This window comes from Paroedura picta, chromosome 7 (genome assembly GCF_049243985.1).
Source record: "Paroedura picta isolate Pp20150507F chromosome 7, Ppicta_v3.0, whole genome shotgun sequence".
NCBI classification, from domain to species: domain Eukaryota; kingdom Metazoa; phylum Chordata; class Lepidosauria; order Squamata; family Gekkonidae; genus Paroedura; species Paroedura picta.
Window position 1 is genome coordinate 91,822,706 of NC_135375.1, and position 19,804 is coordinate 91,842,509.

Below are 19,804 nucleotides of genomic sequence, written 5' to 3' on the forward strand. Positions count from 1 at the left end.
CTAAACAAATAAATAAATTAGCACTTGCTTTTGGCCTATTCTAAGAGGCATGGCAATAGCTAAGGCAGTAGCTAGGTGACAAAACCAGTCCCAAGATCTTGTTTTGAATTGAACTTGCTTGGTGGTCTTCAGCAACTCACTATTTCTGATGATCATCTGCAATATGGAGATAACTGACTGCATTCTGAAGGCCTTGTCCACTTGCGAGAGCCAGCAAGATATAGTGGCTATAGAGTTTTATATACAAGAGCCAGATTCAAATCCCTAATTGCTTTGGAAGATTGCTACTCTGGTCCATCTCAAAGACTCATACTGTTTATAAGATTCTAGAACTCCTAACAACACCAATGTCAAAACTACAAACAACTGTTGCAAACTCTGGGACAGCAAGGGTGATCTTATTTATCAACATGTCCACTGCCAAGCATCTTCCTCCAGAGTTTCATCAACACAGGTTGGACTTACCCACAACACGTTCTTTGTTGTTTTACACCCTGTATGGTAATCCCGCTAGACGGCACTAATTCAGAGTTGATTTTGTTAAGGTTCAAGCGGGTGGCAGGTTACAGTGGATGAGCGATAGGGTTGTAGGTGCCCTGCATAGTGCAGGGGGTTGGACTAGATGACCCAGGAGATGCCTCCCAACTCTATGATTCTATGATTCTATGATTCTATGATTCAAAGGGTGAACCTACACTTTTGATCTGTTTTTTCAGACATTCCTACTGGTCTGTCAGACGTTCTGATATCATTCACCAGCACTGCCTCAGCAAATGCCTGGAGATTTTGAGGATGGTAGCTGAGGAGGTTGGAATTTGGAGAGGAAGTGAAATAAATTCTGGGTGACGATGTAGGATTTCCCCATAATCTCTATAATAAAGACCACTGGGATGGTATGTGTGGAAATTACTAGATGTTTACTATAGAAGCCATTCTCAGGCTCTTTTCTCTTACAGTGTTGCAAGGGAAGAGGAAGGAGACCATAGTTTACCCAGATCCTGAGAACTGTAGCTCCATGATCAAGGAAGTTTAGACTTTTAACCAACTTCTCATCAAAGTTTAGTTCCCAAAATTGGGGGAAGAAAAACACAGCTTACAGTGTTATAACTCTTATATACATATGCAGCACACAAAGGGCCTAACCTCTGAAAACAAGCTTTCAAGAAATAAGTTACCAAACTGTCCAATATTCAGACATCTTAATTTGTCGATATCTTTCCCTCACAATACACCCTCAAAGTCAAGTAAACCTTGTGTTTTCGCCTTCCTTTCCCCTATCACCTCGTTTAAAAATGTCCACTGTTATTTTCCCCTGAATTGTTCTTTTACGCAACAGCGCCTGACTTAACGCTGCACATTCTGATGCTCCAGCCTGTATAATCAAAGCATTGTTAGCCAATGTGCCATTAACCAACAGTTCACATTGTTCCTCGGAATACATGTTTTTGGCCTATAGAGAGATTACATTGCTGGCTAGAGCCGGCTAACAAAAAGGCACACGGTAGAAAGATGCATGCACGACATTTGCATTAAGAAGACAAGCCATGGAATTATCAGTGCACTCCTGGACGTCAGAAGCGCTCCTCTATAATATTCAGTGTCCTCGACAGAACAGTCTTCACCCACAGTACCGTAAGTGAAATTTTACATAGGGGGGTGGGGGGTGCATCAAACAATGTTCTGACTAAAATGCTTTGTGCATGCCTGGGTAGCCAGAGGGATGAAATTATACATTGCTTCAGTAAGCTATCTTTTACCCAAGCATGTTCAGGAGCAAACTGCCTTTTTCCTCCAAGCCATACTTTCACCCAGGTATAAATTGCAATGGGTACAAACTACAAAAACTGTACTGCTTTCACAGGGAAAGGAGGCAATCATAACAAATTATACTTTCCCAAAGTTATCATCATCTTGCTCTGTCTCTGTCAAATTGTTCTCCAAACGCAGCAGTCTGCAACGCTACCAGATTCGCCTTGCATTTACACACAACGTACACACATACACATACACACACAGGCCCGTCTATTTCTTTTTGTGCTACTTCTGCCTTTGGGAGAACCACTTGTGTTTCGACAGACTTCAGGCTTTTAAGACCTGCAAAGAGGAGCAGCACTGCCTAGGCTTTTCCATCAGAGTATTAGTCCTGGCCATGTTTCTGCTTACCTGTGAACACACAACATATTCAGCAGTCGCTTTAATTAATATGTGCCTGCATGTGCGGAGGAGCTGCGGGCGTTGCGGGAGCTCTCAGCGTTCTGCAGGGCCTGCAAAATGGAGCTCTTCCGCCAGGTCGTGGGGTGAGGCCGGGCCGCATGGAAGATCTGGCCCCCTTACAGCGGCAGTAGCGTAGTCCATCTGGCACCCTCTGTCCTCCCTCCCCCTCGATAGTGGGTTACCAAGGGGTAGAGTAGTTATGAACTGAGTTTTTTATCACATCTTGTTCTATTGTCTGGGGATTTATGTATAATATGTATATATGTTTTATTGTATGTTTTGTTGGGGTTTTATATGTCTGTAATTTGCCTCAGGCCTCCAGGGAGAGGCAAGGAATAAATCTAAATAATAATAATAATAATAATAATAATAATAATAATAATAATAATAATAATAATATACGATGGGAGCCACATTCTGCAAGCACAGGCACCTATTCCTGGCTGCTAGTGCTGAGACTGATTTTTAGTGTTTGGAGATGAAAATCACATGGGGCAATGCATGCCTAGGATCTGGGAGACCCAGGTTTGAATCCCCATTTTGCCACGGAAGCTCACTGGGCAACCTTGGGCCATTTACAACTAAAGACAAGGTCTATTTCATGGTTGCTCCCCATCTCCGGAATATACCCACACACCTTGGTTGTCTGGTTCATATGGTGGTTGGCTCCAGATTGGAGAGCGAAGCAAGTTCATGGTGCTGGTGTTAACCTTTAAATGGTCTGGGACCAGCATATCTATGGGACTGCTTTTTCCATTATAATCCCCCAAAAGCACTAAGATCTTCGGATAGACTTCAGTCCCCTGCCCAAAAGAGGTGAAATTGGCCTTCTCAGCACTGGGCTAAGCCTCTCCGGGGAGAGATCAGGGCCCTGCAGGACCTAAATCAGTTCCACAGGGCCTGTAAGACAGAGCTATTCCCCCAGGCTTATGGTCAAGGTCTAAAATAATATTCACCAATTAAGGCTGGCCTCTCCATTGGAGGAGGAGGAAAGTTAGAAGACTGGTTCTTTTACAACAACAACAACAAAAACCTGTCTGGGAATTATAGGTGGTAGTAGTAATATTGCAAAGGTTTTTTTTTTAATTAACTTTGCATGTTCTTTTAAATGTTGTTACCTGCCCTGAGTGACGTGGAAGGATGGGATACAAATTTAAAGTTGTTATTATTAGGTTAGGAAATTCCTGGAGAATTGGAAATGGAGTCCGAGGATGACAAGGTTTAGGGAGGCAAAGGACTTTGGTAGGATTATTATCTATTGTATGGTGTGCGTAGTGTAGAAACCTGAGATTGTCTGGCAGCAAGACAAGTGACATTCAGAGGTGGGTTGCCATTTCATGCCTCTACTCTACCCCTGGTACTCCTTGGAGAAACTCCACTCAAATCCTTGAAGGTCTCCTATCCAAATACTAGCCAGGGTCAGCTCTGATTAGCTAAAGGTAAAGATATCCCCTGTGCAAGCACTGAGTCATGTCTGACCCTTGGGGTGATGCCCTCTAGCGTTTTCTTGGCAGACTCAATACAGGGTGGTTTGCCAGTGCCTTCCCCAGTCATTACCGTTTTGCCCCCCAGCAAGCTGGGTACTCATTTTACCGACCTCAGAAGGATGGAAGGCTGAGTCAACCTTGAGCCGGCTGCCGGGATCGAACTCCCACCTCATGGTCAGAACTTCAGACAGAATGTCGGCTGCCTTACAACCCTGCGCCACAAGAGGCTACTGGGACTTAATGGGATCAGGCTAGCCTGGACTATCCACATCAGGGCTTCTTCAGCAGGAGAGAGTGCCATAGGGTTGCTAAGTATTCTCAGATAACTGACAGAAGGCAGGGGGTGGGAAGGACTTACCCATAAGATAAGTAGCCCTAGGACTGCATTGCCGGTGATGCAGCAACATCACTTCAGGTGTGCACTGGACATGACATCACTGCATCATTGGCATTGGTATTCTGGTATAAGGGCAAATGCTCTATAGTAGATGCCATTTTGACATTAGAATTTTTGCTCAAATACCAGGTGTGTTGCCAGCAATGCAATGACATCACTTCTGTGGCATGCTGGAAGTGACATCACCACACTGCCAGCAACACAGGACAAGGCCTAGTTTCCCTAAGGTAAATGTCCTAATCAGCCAGCAGATCCCCTGCCCCAGTGAAAACCTGACAACCCAAGCCATAAAGTCCACCCTCCAAAGCAGCCATTTTCTCCAGGAAAACTTCTCAGTTATATTCCAGGAGACCTCTAAACCCTAACCAGAGTTTGACAACAAAAATTCTTGTAAGCACCAGACACTGATGTTTTGCCCAGGCATTTAGCTGAAGTTTTATCCCATCTATTTGTTGCAGCCCATTAGTTTCCTGCTGATACTGTTGTTTTTAGGACCCACTTTAAAGATTGTTTTATATTGCTGGCTGGAGGTGATACTTTTATTATGTGTTTTTTTAATTGAATATTGCTAGCTTTTAGTTGTTGAATTTCACTGTTAGTCACTTTGTATTCCATAAGTCTCTGGAAAGCATAGACATTCACCAAAGAAACAAACACACAAGCAAATTTGCTCTGAAACATTTTGTCAGTCTGAAGTGTCATCATACCATCAACATCAACACTTATAAATAAAAACCAAATGAGTCATAGTCCCCTATTAAACAAAGTCTACAATCTGCAAGAATAGATGGGTGTTCTGACTTCTCTCTCTCTCTCTCTCTCTCTCTCAGTTCAGTCTGGATTCAGTTGTGTGAAGACACAACAGGGTCCCCCCAAACTCAACATTTTATCCCACACAAGATGGAGATTGTTTTACGCTGAAGTTCTCCAGGTATGCAAAAAGGAGAAATAATCTGATTGAGTTAAAATTTTGCTTTCAAATTTTCCCCAGCCTTCTCCAGCGTATTCCCAAAGTACTCGGTGTGACTTTTCAATGAATTCTTTATCATTTCTTCCATTACAAAAGAACAGGTTACTTCTCTCTCAAAAATTATACATCAGAACTATTGGGGGACAAGTTTGGTCCTGCTTTTATTTGAATCAAGTCAAGGCCTGCTTTCATGGATCACTAGCACAATGGTCGGGAGTGTGAAGGAAGCAGAGGGGGGAGAATAAAGATTCATCAAGAAAATAGATCAGGGGTTGGTTGGTTTGCTTGCTTATTTATTTATTTGCTCTTATATCTTAATTCTGTACCCAATCAAAGAATTCCCCACAGGGGTTAAAAAAACCAAAAAAAAAACACATGCAATTGTGTTAGCATCTGCTAGGACGTGAGGAGAAAATAATTTCCTTCTGCAGTAGCTTTGTGCTATGCCTAGCCATCCCTATTGTTTTCCGTGAGAGGGATAAAACCTTTTTCTATACCCTGTGTCCTCCAGCTTTCATTCAGAACTTTGCAGAAGTGCTATCAGTAGCAATCTTTCTGATATGACAGCGAACAAAATTGTACCATCAGAATGGTTCCGAAGCAGGGAATCAATGCTTTCAAAGGAAGGCCAAATTAAAGCTCATCTGAGAACATGCCTGAAAGCCTCAAAGCAACTGGATATATGGCTTGCAGTCAGTTCTAATCTGCCACACAGCTCCAAATGAAAATCAGGACACTTCCAAGAACTGGTACAGACCTATAAGCACTGTCACCCTGCAAACTGTGGCTTCCTCATTTTCCTTCCTTTGCTTTTTTCAATCAGAATTTAAGACAGAACATTGGAAACTAGCCTATCTATTGCTCTCTAAGCAGAGAGAGGTTGCAGGCAGGTGTGCAGGTCCAAAGGCAAAAACCCCAAACAGATGCCATATTGGACATTTTAGTAGAAGATGACACAAAACTGCGAGCTCTAAGCTAGAGATAAAAGCAAAAAGGGAGGGGGGGGAAAGCACTGTACTATTAGCAATCTTCCTATTGAATCAGCATTCCACAGAGGACAAAGGATTTCCCCACACGTTTTTTAATAAAGAAAATGCAACCTGATGAAGGGTTCTAGAGAACGAAAAAGCTTGCACCCAGTTTTGAAAAAGAGTTGGTTTTGTACCCCAAAAAAGTCGCAAAAGTGACATGTAATCGTCTTCTCTTTCCTCTCAAACCCGGTTCTCCATATCAGAGAATGTTGCTCTTAACCATCATCCCACGCCAGATCACTTGTTCTATGTTGTTTGGTTGATCCTTTGGGTTAGTTTTGTGTCATTCTGTTGCCCTACCTTCTGCTTTTGACGTTTTGGGGTTTTTTTTACATGACAACACACTGAAATACGACCGCTGTGATTGATTACTCGGAGAAAGGAATGTTACAGTTTCTATGACGGCGTCTTCGCAGAGCAACACTAACCTGGCTAGAGTCGTCTTCATTTTGTAAAATGTGAAGGAGAGTGTTAACTTGTTGGTTGCTCTCCTATAACAGCAGTTCCTCTCTTTTGTGGAGTGTTACGTGTTGGCCTTTGGACCTAAGCAACAGAGGCAGCTTTTATGCTGGGAGGAAACAGAAACACCTGAGATCAAGGCGCACCTGATTGCCAGCAAAGCCCCAGGGCTAATTACCTGTGGGGTGCCTTAGGAATACCAGGTGGAGCATGATGGAAAAGACAGCCAGGAAGATGAAAGGCTGCTTGTCTTCTCATCTAAAAGGCTGATGATACGATCAGGAAGAGGCTGTAACTACTGCAGTGAAGGAAAACAGCAGACATGACTCGTGGCCGAAAGGCTGCTGGGACAGCTAACTTCTCAAGGTCTTCAGAAGCTGCTGCTCTGTGGATGGAATCATAATTGATGCTCTCCATCAAACTGACGTTCATAATTGATGCTCTCCATCAAATTGAATGATCTCATGCTTTTCTTTTAAAGAAAGGACTGGCCTGCCTTTAATTTTGCAGTGTGGCTGGGAGATATTACAAGTGCTCTCCAGGTGACGGAGGTCAGTTCACCAGGAGAAAATGGAAGGTTGACACTATGACATTAAACCCCACTAAGTCCTGCCCCTCCCCAAATCCCATGCTTCTTAGACTCCATCCCCAAATCTCTAGGTGTTTTCCAACCAGGAGATGGCAACCCTACTGTTGACATCATCAGAATTAGTGAAAGCTGTCCAAGGAAAAACAGAGCAAGAGGACTTTTTGGGACTGTCACATGGTCCAAGGCTGAACGTTGTGGGTTCCCAGGGCTGATCTACATAAGTAGTCAGATCTTTATTTTTTTAGTTATATAATTTTATAATTAATATATTTCAGAAAAAAATGTTTATTCTACAGGCAACACAATGCTCTAAAATCAAGCAGCCAGAAAAACAAGAAGAATTAGCTTTACTATCTAACACATTTCTAAGACCCGCATTAGATGACAGAAACTTTAACTTCAAAAAGGCCATACATAGCTTATGCGTTCTCTGCATTGCTGGCTATTGCATTAATCTCATAGCCCAGGCCTACAATCCATCAAAATCCAAGCTAGCCTCCTTTCTCCTGGTTCTTATAGGGGGGGGGGGTTTGCCAAACAGTATCAGGTGATGATGACACCCAATCAGGACATGTTCTTCCTGGAACCCTCTAAAGTTATCAGTCCCCCCCCCCCTAATTCTGTGGGCTGCAGATTCTCCTGAGAACCAAATTACCACATTTCCAGCTCTGGCCTTGAAGATGATAAGGGCTATGTAGCCAATTAGCAACACCTGCAAAATTAAATAAGCCTATTATTATTCACAGTCACCCTTGAGAGGAATCAGGAGTGTTTTGCCTCACATGTATCTTTAATATTGGTGTAGAAAATGGGATTTTGGCATAAGTATGATAGGCTGCCCCCCTTCAAGGATCGCTGCCTTGTTGTGGCAAGGGGGCTTGCGTAGTTCAGTGAAGCTATGAGCTATACCGTGCAGGGTCACCCAAGACGGACAGGTCATAGCTGAGAGCCCTGACAAAAGGTCAGGAAATGGCAAAGGTCAGGAGAAGGAAATGGCAAACCACTCCAGTATCTTTGCCATGAAAACTCTATGGACAGTTCCAATAGGCATAACGATATGACGCCGGAAGATGAGCCCCTCAGGTCGGAAGGTGTCCAATATGCTACTGGGGATGAGCAGACGGCTAGTATGAGTAGCGCCAGAATGAATGAAGCGACTGGGCCAAAGCCGAAAGGACGCTCAGTTGTGGAAGTAACTGGTGGCGAAATGACAGTCCGATGTTGTAAAGATTTTTATTCCATAGGAACCTGGAACGTCAGATCCATGAATCAAGGCAAGCTGGACGTGGTCAAACAAGAAATGACAAGACTGAACATCGACATTTTAGGAATCAGTGAACTAAAATGGACAGGAATGGGTAAATTTAATTCAGATGACCATCAGGTATACTACTGTGGACAAGAATCTCACAGAAGAAATGGAGTAGCCTTCATAATCAATAAGAGAGTAGGAAAAGTAGTCTTGGGATACAATCCCCAAAATGACAGAATGATCTCAGTTTGAATCCAAGGCAAACCATTCAACATCACAGTGATCCAGGTCTATGCCCCAACCACTGCTGCTGAAGAGGATAAAGTTGATCAGTTCTATGAAGCCCTACAACACCTTCTAGAAGCAACGCCAAAAAATGATGTGCTTATCATCATGGGGGATTGGAATGCTAAAGTAGGAAGCCAAAAGATAACCGGGATAACAGGCAAGTTTGGCCTTGGAGTACAAAATGAAGCAGGGCACAGGCTGGTAGAATTTTGTCAAGAGAATACAATGGTCATAGCAAACACTCTTTTCCAACAACCCAAGAGACGACTCTACACATGGACATCACCAGACGCTCAACACAGAAATCAGATTGACTATGTGCTCTGCAGCCAAAGATGGAAAAGTTCTATCCAGTCAATAAAAACAAGACCAGGAGCTGATTGTGGTTCAGATCATGAGCTTCTTGTTGCAAAATTTCGGCTTAAATTGAAGAAAGTAGGGAAAAGCACTAGGCCACTCAGGTATGAACTAAATCATATCCCCGACGAATATACAGTAGAGGTGACAAATAGATTTAAGGAATTAGATCTGATAGACAGAGTGCCTGAAGAACTATGGACGGAGGTTCGCAACATTGTACAAGAGGTAACAACTAAAACCATCCCAAAGAAAAAGAAATGCAAGAAATCAAAATGGCTGTCTGAGGAAGCTTTACAAATAGCTAAGGAGAGAAGGGAAGTGAAAGGCAAGGGAGAAAGAGAAAGATACACCCAATTGAATGCAGAATTCCAGAGAAAAGCTAGAAGAGATAAGAATGCCTTCTTAAATGAACAGTGCAAACAAATAGAAGAAAACAATAGAATGGGGAGGACCAGAGATCTTTTCAAGAAAATTGGAGATATGAAGAGAACGTTTCATGCAAAGTTGGGTATGATAAGGGACCAAAATGGTAGGGACCTCACAGAAGCAGAAGAGATTAAACAAAGGTGGCAAAATTATACAGAAGAACTATACAAGAGCGAGCTTAACATCCCTGATGACCACAGTGGGGTAGTTACTGACCTGGAGCCAGACATCCTGGAATGTGAAGTCAAATGGGCCTTAGGAAGTCTGAGCAACAATAAAGCTAGTGGTGGTGACAGCATTCCAGTTGAACTATTCAAAATCTTAAAGGACGATGCAGTAAAAGTGCTACACTCAATATGCCAGCAAATTTGGAAAACTCAACAATGGCCACAGGATTGGAAAAGGTCAGTTTACATTCCAATCCCAAAGAAGGGCAATGCCAAAGAATGTTCAAACTACCGCACCATTGCACTAATTTCTCATGCTAGCAAAGTTATGCTCAAAATCCTACAAGCTAGGCTCCAGCAATATGTGGACCGAGAACTTCCAGAAGTACAGGCAGGATTTCGAAGAGGCAGAGGAACTAGAGATCAAATTGCCAACATACGCTGGATCATGGAGAAAGCTAGGGAGTACCAGAAGAACGTCTACTTCTGCTTCATCGACTATGCTAAAGCCTTTGATTGTGTGGAGCACAACAAATTGTGGCAAGTTCTTAAAGAGATGGGAATACCAGAGCATCTTATTTGTCTCTTGAGAAATTTATATGCAGGTCAAGAAGCAACAGTGAGAACTGAACATGGAATCACTGACTGGTTCAAAATTGAGAAAGGAGTTCGGCAAGGCTGTATACTGTCGCCTTGCCTATTTAACTTGTATGCAGAGCACATCATGAGAAATGCGGGATTAGAGGAGTCACAAATTGGGATCAAGATTGCAGGGAGAAATATCAACAACCTCAGATATATATATTATATATATTATATTATTATATATATATTTATCATACTTATATACCGCCCTCCCCGGAGGCTCAGGCTCATATGCAGATATGGCTCATATGCAGATATGGCTCATATGCAGATGATACCACTCTAATGGCAGAAAGTGAAGAGGAACTAAAGAGCCTGTTGATGCGGGTGAAGGAGGAGAGTGCAAAGGTTGGCTTGAAACTCAACATCAAGAAAACGAAGATCATGGCATCCGGCCCTCTCAATTCCTGGCAAATAGATGGGGAAGAAAGTGACAGATTTTATTTTCCTGGGCTCCAAGATCACTGCAGATGGGGACTGCAGCAAAGAAATTAAAAGACGCTTGCTCCTGGGGAGGAAAGCTATGGCAAATCTAGAGAGCATCCTAAAAAGCAGAGACATCACCCTGCCAACAAAAGTGCGTTTAGTCAAGGCTATGGTCTTCCCAGTTGCAATGTATGGCTGCGAAAGCTGGACCATAAGGATGGCCGAGCGTCAAAGAATTGAGGCTTTTGAACTCTGGTGCTGGAGAAGACTTTTGCGAGTCCCTTGGACTGCAAGGCGAACAAACCGGCCAGTCCTAGAGGAGATCAACCCTGACTGCTCTTTAGAAGGCCAGATCTTGAAGATGAAACTCAAATACTTTGGCCACCTCATGAGAAGGAAGGACTCCCTGGAGAAGAGCCTAATGCTGGGAGCGATCGAGGGCAAAAGAAGAAGGGGACGACAGAGAATGAGGTGGCTGGATGGAGTCACTGAAGCAGTAGGTGCAAACTTAAATGGACTCCAGGGAATGGTAGAGGACAGGAAGGCCTGGAGGATCATTGTCCATGGGGTCGCGATGGGTCAGACACGACTTCGCACATAACAACAACAACATGATAGGCTGCAACTCCCTTTTCTGCACCAGTAAAGACCTTTCAGGTTATTCTATTTATCTAGATATTTATACCCTGCTTTCTTCCATTAAAAAGACCCCCAACAACTTACAACATTGTTCTTTCCTCCTCCATTTTGGACAATAATGTAAGAGTGGCAGAGATAAGAGTAGGCAGATAAGAGTAAGGTATCCCCTGTGCAAGCACCGAGTCATGTCTGACCCTTGGGGTGACGCCCTCTAGTGTTTTCATGGCAGACTCAATACGGGGTGATTTGCCAGTGCCTTCCCCAGTCATTACCGTTTACCCCCCAACAAGCTGGGTACTCATTTTACCAACCTTGGAAGGATGGAAGGCTGAGTCAACCTTGAGTCGGCTGCTGGGATTGAACTCCCAGCCTCATGGGCAGAGCTTTCAGACTGCATGTCTGCCGCCTTACCACTCTGCGCCACAAGAGGCTCTTTTCAGATAAGAGTAGGCAGAGATAAATCAGTCAGAGAGTTTTAGCATTAGCATTCTGGGATGGAAAATATCTGGATACTTTGGGGGTGGAGCCAAGAATGGGCAGGATTTGGGACAGAGAGGGGCCTCAGTGGAGTATCGTGATATGGAGCCAAAGCAGCCATTTTCTAAAGATCTCTGTTCCCTGGAGATGAGCTGGAGAATGGGGGGGATCCCTAGGTCCCACCTGGGGATTTAACCCTCTTGCTAGGGTTATCATAAGTCAGCTGTGACTTGACAGCACCTATGTACGTAGTCCAGCACTCTGACCACTACAGCAAGGGTAGTCAACCTGTGGTCCTCCAGATGTTCATGGACTACAATTCCCATGAGCCCCTGCTGGCAGGGGCTCATGGGAATTGTAGTCCATGAACATCTGGAGGACCACAGGTTGACTACCCCTGCACTACAGTACTCACACTCTAGTAACCAGAGGAGCCTAGTTGACTTTTGGGTAGGGTCCCTAGCCTTGGCAGCTATGTAATAAGCAGAAGTTCCGCCGATAAGGTTTTTCCCAACACACAAGGACAGGGCAAGGGGAAGAGTTGTTAACCTTGCTAGCAACAACCTCGCACACTCTCCCATAGGGGAGCTTCTGCGAGAAGAAAACACAGATGCTATTTGTGACGTGGCTTTCTTGCATCAGAAGACAACTGCAATAAAGTATTCGGCTCTGCGTCCTGAGCCGCCATTCTGCGTGCAGAGCGCCTTGATTTTCGCTGGAGGGTCTGTCTGGCCTTTCCCTCGCCAACTTAACCCTAAACCACTTTCCTGCCAAGTCCTCAGCACTGCTTGGCACTCGGCCTCTTGAAAATTTTGTGCGAACATCTTAAGAGAACAGCACGTATCTCTCCAAGCTGAAGACCAAACACTGCTGTTTAAAACAGATTTTGGCAGAGACTCCTTACGGTAAATCTAATCAGTAGAGGCAGATTAAAAATTCAGTGTAAAGAAGGTGACAGGTTGCAGCACTACCATGAAGTGTGTGTGTTGGGAGGGCGTTTCTGAGCATGGAGAGAAAAGAGCCTTTGAATGCAACACGGCAGAAACACACACACACACACACACACACACCCCTTCTGATTTCTTGCTATGTAAATGAGACAAAAGTAATAGACAAAATTAAAAGAAAAATCAAAGCAAGGAAATTAAGCACTTTGCATACATACTTTAGCAAGTTATTTTACAGGAGGGAGACTTTTCAAAACATTTTAAGGCTGCTGGATTTATTAGGAAGGCTTCACTTTAATGTATTAAGAAGAATTATTGGGTAGAAGTCAGATATCATGAATAAATGCTGGGTTGTCCATTTATTATTGGGCCTTGCATAAGATTACCAACCTCCAGAGAGGAACTGGAGATCTCCTGCTTTTAAAACTGGTTTTCCAACTACAGAGATCAGTTCTCCTGGAGAAAATGGCTACTTTGGTGGGCACCTCTCCAGGCCCTCCCCACCTAGAGTTGGCAACCCTAGCCTTGCAAGGTCCGCCCTCCCTCCTCTGGTCTATGGAACAAAATCTAGAAGACTTCCTTACTTAGAAAGTCTTTATCCACAACTTCTCATGACATCCAAATTTTCCTGCCTCAACAAACTTGACTTTGTTTCTTTAGTCCTGGTTTGTAGGCATGAAACAAACTCCAGGTCTGTTGAGGTGCCTAAATTTGGATGCTACAATAATCAATGGTTAGATCTTCAACCAGTCTTCAGCCCAGCAATCTTCAATCACAACAACATGAGCAGGAGGAAAGAAGACTGCATGAGGGCAAGAATCAACTCCTGACATTCCTGACATTGATTCATGAACACTAAATTCAGCCTGGTTTTGTCCAACGGACTCCGAATTCAGGATTTAGAAAATCCTCAGAAACATCAGCTGTCTACATCTAGTAGCTTTTTCCCATATCATAAGAGGGTATGAGAAGACCCCAGACTTTTATAGGGGCTTGTTCCCAGGTCCCACTGCCACATTTCCCTGCCAGAGGAAGCCTATGAGGTTGCCTTTGTATCTCCCCCATCATATCAGTATTCCTAAACCTAATCATACAGCACAGCTGGATCCCATGGGAAGTTCTTATATCAGCACTTTCGGTACCCAGAAAGATATGCTGTTTGCATGGTGACATTCTATTTTAAATATAAATTAAAGCATCGTTCTGAGCAGGGGAGGGCAGGCACCGTCACCCTCCTTTTACCCTGCAACCTGGGATTTAGGGATGTGTTTGCAGGCCGTGTTCATGAATACCATCACGTGCTTTATCACTCCATGTCAGGAAAAGCTCCAGGCCTCCACCTGCTCAATTTCTTCCTCTTGGGCTACAGCTGAAAACACAAGAATAGGACCAGCCCAACTTTACGACTCATTTCACAAAGCAAGTCAAACCCAAGAACAGCTCATATCTTTGCTCTCCTGCCTACTTCAAACAGTCATTCAAAGAGATTTGTGGCTTGGTTGTTGGCAGTATTACTGACATTGATGCCACAAAAGCAAATGTCTCCTGATTCTGCCACCTTTTCCTCTTGCCTCATCCCAGTGCCTTTAACAACAATTTGCCAAAAAGATATGATCATGTGAAGCTTTTCCAGGCATAGAGGTAAATGGTGTGGAAAAGCTTCACGGGCTTACTTCCTTTATATCTGCTGTAAAAGGCAGAGGAACAGAGGAGGGAGGGAAGAGATGACAACCCACACGCTGGATCATTTCCGCCTACAGTCCTACATGCTCGCTGGGTTTCGCGTGCAGCCCCAACCGATTTGCTGTTTTCCCCAAGTGAACATTTGGCCTGCGGGAATTGGGCATGCTAATAGAGCCTGAGCATTGACAGACCAGCTTGTCCAAACTTATGCCTTGTTCTGGGCTTCCCAAGATTTGAAATCTGCTGTCTGCACTGTGCCAGGATTTTTCTCTTGCTCTTTTTTTCCCACCCTCCCGTTTTCAGAACAAAACAACAAAAAAACTGCAAACAAGGATCTGAATCCAGTAAACAAGGACATGAGTCAGTCTACGTCTGTGATTGATCACACAGATCTGAATCATGTCTCCCTAAGGTCACCAGCAGCAATTTGGAAAGCAAATGTCATTAGGTCAGTTTCGAAATGCAGGCTTGTCACTTACTGAATTTTGGAAGGTGTGAATGAGACCAATGATTTTAGCAGAGGGAGAGAGATTTTTCCTATGTTCCTGGAAACAATTCGTAGCCATCAAATGATGAGAGATGACTTATGCAATCCTGAGCAGAGTTATGCCCTTCTCATTGACTTCAATGGACTAAGAAGGGTTCAGTTTTCCTTATAAAAGATGTAATTGCATGTGTGAACCCTACTCCTCCTTCCCTGTTGATTCACCAACAGTGGCATATAGTTTATTTTAATTACCACCATTACCAGGGAATGAGGGGTAGGGTTGGTGGCACTTCCAAGCTGGGAAACTGGAGATTTGGAGATGGACCCTGGGGAGGACTGGGATCTCAGTGGGGTACAATGCAACAAGAGTCCCCCCACCAAAGCAGCCATTTTCTCCAGGAAAACTGACCCCTGGAACCTTGAGATAAACTGTAATTCCAGGGGATCCACAGGTCCCTTGAGGAATGCTGCCCAAGTCACTGACAGTGCAATGCTAAACAGAGTTACACGCATTTAAGTTCATTAAAGCAGCGGTCCACAACCTTTCCGTGGGTGCAGACCGCTGCCAAGGGGTGGGGGAGAGGGCGACCCGGGCCCCCGCGCATGCGCGTTTGCGTCCGGCGGGGGCACAAACACTCACGTGCAGCAGCACTGTGCATGTGCAAAACTGCCACATGTGCATGTTTGTGGTCCTGCTGGACACAAATCTGCATGCGCAGCAAGTCCGTGCATGCGCGTTTGCGCCGGTGGTATGCCGACGGCCGCAGCTCCCTCTCCCCACCCCTCCCCACAGGCAGCGAGCAAATCGGCCGCCGAAGCATGTGCAAACCTGCCGTGCGTGCACGTTTGCATGTGTGTTTGCGCTGCTGGCATGCCGGCAGCCACGGTTCCCTCTCCCCACCCCCTCCCAAAGCAAGAAGCTTGCCAGGCTGCAAGCTAATCAGCCGCTTCGGCGGCCGATTTGCTCGCGACCTGGCGAGCTTCTCGCTGCGGGGGGGGGGGCAGGGAGAGGGAGCTGCGGCCCATCGCTGAGGCCTTCGCGGCCCGCCACCAGGCAGCAGCCCGGGGGTTGGAGACCACTGCATTAAAGGATCTAAAAGGGTGAACTCTGTGTAGGACTGTGCTGTGGGAATCTGACACGAAAAGGAGTACTCAAAAACTTATCCGACAGCATATGTATTTTGGTTTGGTTTTGTTTGAGGGGGTTGCCTGTGTTTGTATTACTAGGGGGACATGAAATTGCAGTTCCTACTTAGAGGATGACCTGATGACAGATTAAACATAAGCTCACACTTAGATACTGCAGCGGAAAACAAGCAAATAACATAGTAGGATGAGTGGGGGGGGGGGATTCCCTATTAATTAAGATGATGGAAGTAACAATTACAGTGTGGAAATCACTGGCCAAGGCCTTGCTAGCAATAGTCTGATCAGCTTGGGGCAAAACTATATAGAGAGAGAAGACCAACAAAAAGAGTGAATACAAAACCAGCAATAAATGTTAAGGTTGATTAATGCATAAAGCAAACAAAATATAATTTAAAATGAGGTCAGCAGGAACATTTATGGAATTGCCTGTGAGGGTATGAAGAACTACAAGACTAGTTCCAGAGCTACACTGGGAGGAAGTAGTTATACTTTTTTTCTCTCCTAATATCAGCTGCATATCCCCATGGTATATGACAAACCAGTTTTGAAACCAACAGGGAATCATTTGCAATATGACTCCCACCCACCTTGCCCATCAACTTAGCATCAATGATAAAGCCTATTGCATTCCTGTCCAGCCTATAGCAGGTTGGAGAAATTGAGATATCAAGACAACTATATCTTCTGTATCCTATTTGAACTTGCCAAGCAGGCATGGGGGTTACAGCATGGGCCCTCCCTCCTAACCACCTTAAGAGTGGCAACTGAGGTCAATATTTCCACTTTTTCTTTCTATGGCCTATTCTGCATGCACAACTTAGTTTTCACAGAATTTGAATCAATATGGTTTAATCTGAATGCTGTGCATGCATTCTGCACTTACCTTTTTTCTATAATTTTATTCCAGTGTCTGTGGCTGTGTTGCACTGCCAAATTATTATTGGGGGAAGGGGTGGCACATTAATCTCCTGACTTATCAGTGTTGATTGCCATGTTTTTTGAAGAACAAAGGAGAATCTTCAACTCCGGAGAACATTTATACCTTTTGAATTTACTTTGGTTTGGTGCAAATAAAAAAGAAAAAATGCAGCAAATGCACTCTCAAAAAACTGGAGAAATAGTAAGCAGAAAGCAAATTGAGTACTAAAGTGAGAAAAATCAATGCAGAACCTCCATAAAAAGAAAGCCCAATGAGCAGGGAATGAGCAGGGAAAGCAGGGCAAAATGCAGAACGAAAAAGAAAACTCGACAAGAATGCACAGTGAAACCGAAGGAAAACGCCAGTGCATAAAAGGCCTATGTCATGTTCAGATTGGTTCACTGAGCCAAGCTATCTCATACTCACCACAAAATAGTAACCCTGGCTCAGTGGACCTAGCAAGGATAACATCAAGGTACAAATTGTCAGGGGTCCAAGGAACTAGCAAGGCGCCACTAGGGAAAAGGAGCAGGATACCTGTTCCAGTCAATCAATCATGAGTTCTTTTGAAGGTGAGGTGGGCCCATATGTGAAGTGGTGAGCATGTGTGCCAATATTTGAGTCTACAGATTAAAAACTGACAAAATAAGAAACTACTAAAAATAATATAACACCTGAAAGAGCAATATAAATATTTTAATAAAGCTTTGTTCTACAATGAAGTATGATATTGACATCTTAGGTGATCATGATGATGTTAGCCATTCATTTGTGTCTGACTCTTGGTGATCCTATGCAGTGGCTCGGGTTGGGGACCGGGGGGGAGAGGGAGGCACGAGCATGCCGGTGCCCACAAACCAGCAGGCACACCTTGCTGCATGGAGCAGGCATGGGTGTGGGTGTGGGCGCCGGCGTGCCAGCAGGCACAAATGTGCAGGCACAGCAGGTCTGCACCTGCCCATTTGCAGGCACCCGCGCCTCCCCCCCACAGTGCAGCACTTGCTGCGCTGGGAGGTAGCCGATTGCTCCTGGTGCAGCGAGCACGCGCCATGGGGGGGAGGGAGGCACATCTGCTGGTGTGCCGGTGCCCGCGCTTCCCTCCCCCCTGCCGCAGCCTGGTATCAAGGCCTCCACAGCCCGGTACCCAGCTGCAGCCTGGTGGTTGGGGAACACCGATCCTACGACTCAGCGGTCTCCAGCACATCTTTCGAACTTGCACAGCTTCTTTTAGTTGTCTAATGCTATTGGCCAGTGTCCACGTAGATTGTGTCTAACCACTGTGTTCTTTTTGGCGACACATCCACAACTTACCAGTTCATTAACACTGTAAGATATAACGGGATTTCCTCTAATTGTAAGTCATATTGCTACAGCCAATAGAGGGAATTTTTATTGCGGGAACCTTAAAGCATCCCAGCAGCCCAGGATGACTACAATGTAGGCACTGCTTTCCCTCTTTTTCAAAAACAGCTGGCTTTGAGAACACGGCAATAAGCCATTTCGAGGGAGTGTGATTTGACTTGTCAGTCCTCACTTCCTCCTCAGATGCCGATCAGCAGATTTAGTTGCTGAGTTCTGCAGTGTGAATAAAACTGGTGCTGTTTATTTTCTAGATATTCTGCCTTGGACTGGGAGGAATAAAGGATGTGTCTCTGGATTTGCTATCACACCAAAGGTGCCCCTCTACACTGAAAGATGTCCTCTCTAGTCAGGGGCTGGAACAACAAAGGAAAATGAGAGACACAGTGGCTGTCTTGAGTTTAAATTATGGCGCTTTTTTTAATGTTATCTATCCAAGATGTCGCACTGGGTTGCCGAGATGGAAATTTCAAGAATTAATAATAAAATTCAGTTCCGAGTTAGTCAGGCAAAAGATTTTTGTTTTTTAGCACACCAATATATTGAAATATTGTTTCTGGTTCACTGCTTATCATTCCGTCAACTGCACACTTGTAATTAAATCCATGCATTGTGTGCCAAACGCTACACACACACACACACATTTTTATTACGTTTGCATTTGCCTTCTTGCTGTTCCTCCCCATTCCTCATTCAGCTCAACACTTGGTGACTTTCCATCAACCTTCTAATCACTTTCCTACCCCCGCTAGAAAAAGAAAAAGAAATGCCATATCCGAACTGTTGTTGCTTCCTAACAGACTTCTCTCTCTCTCTTTTTTCCAAGAGAACTGACAGAGTTATAGATTCCCACTTTGATGAGTCAAAGACTCAGTTCTTTCCCCACCACCACCCCCTTTTTCTAACTGCATCACGTTTGACTGGCAGTGTGTCCTGTTTATAAATCTTTAACGAGATTCTGCATTTACTTCCCAAACCTTCAACTTCAGCTCCAAAGAAGACAGTGCTGGAATTCATTAGGACTATATTTATTTTCATGGCATAGTCTTCTACCTTGGCACTGCATTCCCTCTTTTAAATTTCTGCTCGGCGTGTATTTACTGCATTTCAGGATTGGTCCCATCTTCTCGTTCTGCTTTTTGTTTTGTTTTTTTATGTTACACTGACTGTTCAAATGCAAGTTGGAACCAATATTTCCGCATTTGGGTTGATTGTCTGGGAGGGAATGCAAAGACATTGCAATATTATTTTTAATTAACTCCTCCGTAACCCAGAGGTCTGTATTGCATCCTCTCCATTACAGTGGAAGTCAACTATGATTAACCAAGCTCCTGACATAGACGAACTAGGCAAGCACCAGGAACCCCCTGGAAGAGGATCTCATGCTGTTATGGCATTTGGAGTCATGCACCAATAACCCAGCATCAGCTGTC

General features: G+C 44.4%; 2 long non-coding RNA genes across 3 annotated transcripts in view; one reads left to right on the forward strand and one right to left on the reverse strand.

Moving 5' to 3' along the window:
* LOC143841857 (uncharacterized) overlaps positions 1-19,804 on the reverse strand; it is a 216,319-nt gene that overhangs the window by 130,819 nt on the left and 65,696 nt on the right. The window lies entirely within an intron of this gene.
* Positions 1,437-18,750, forward strand: LOC143841856 (uncharacterized). Its single transcript, XR_013232900.1, has 3 exons — positions 1,437-1,632; positions 4,929-5,029; positions 18,626-18,750. It is a non-coding gene; the product is annotated as an uncharacterized LOC143841856 (long non-coding RNA).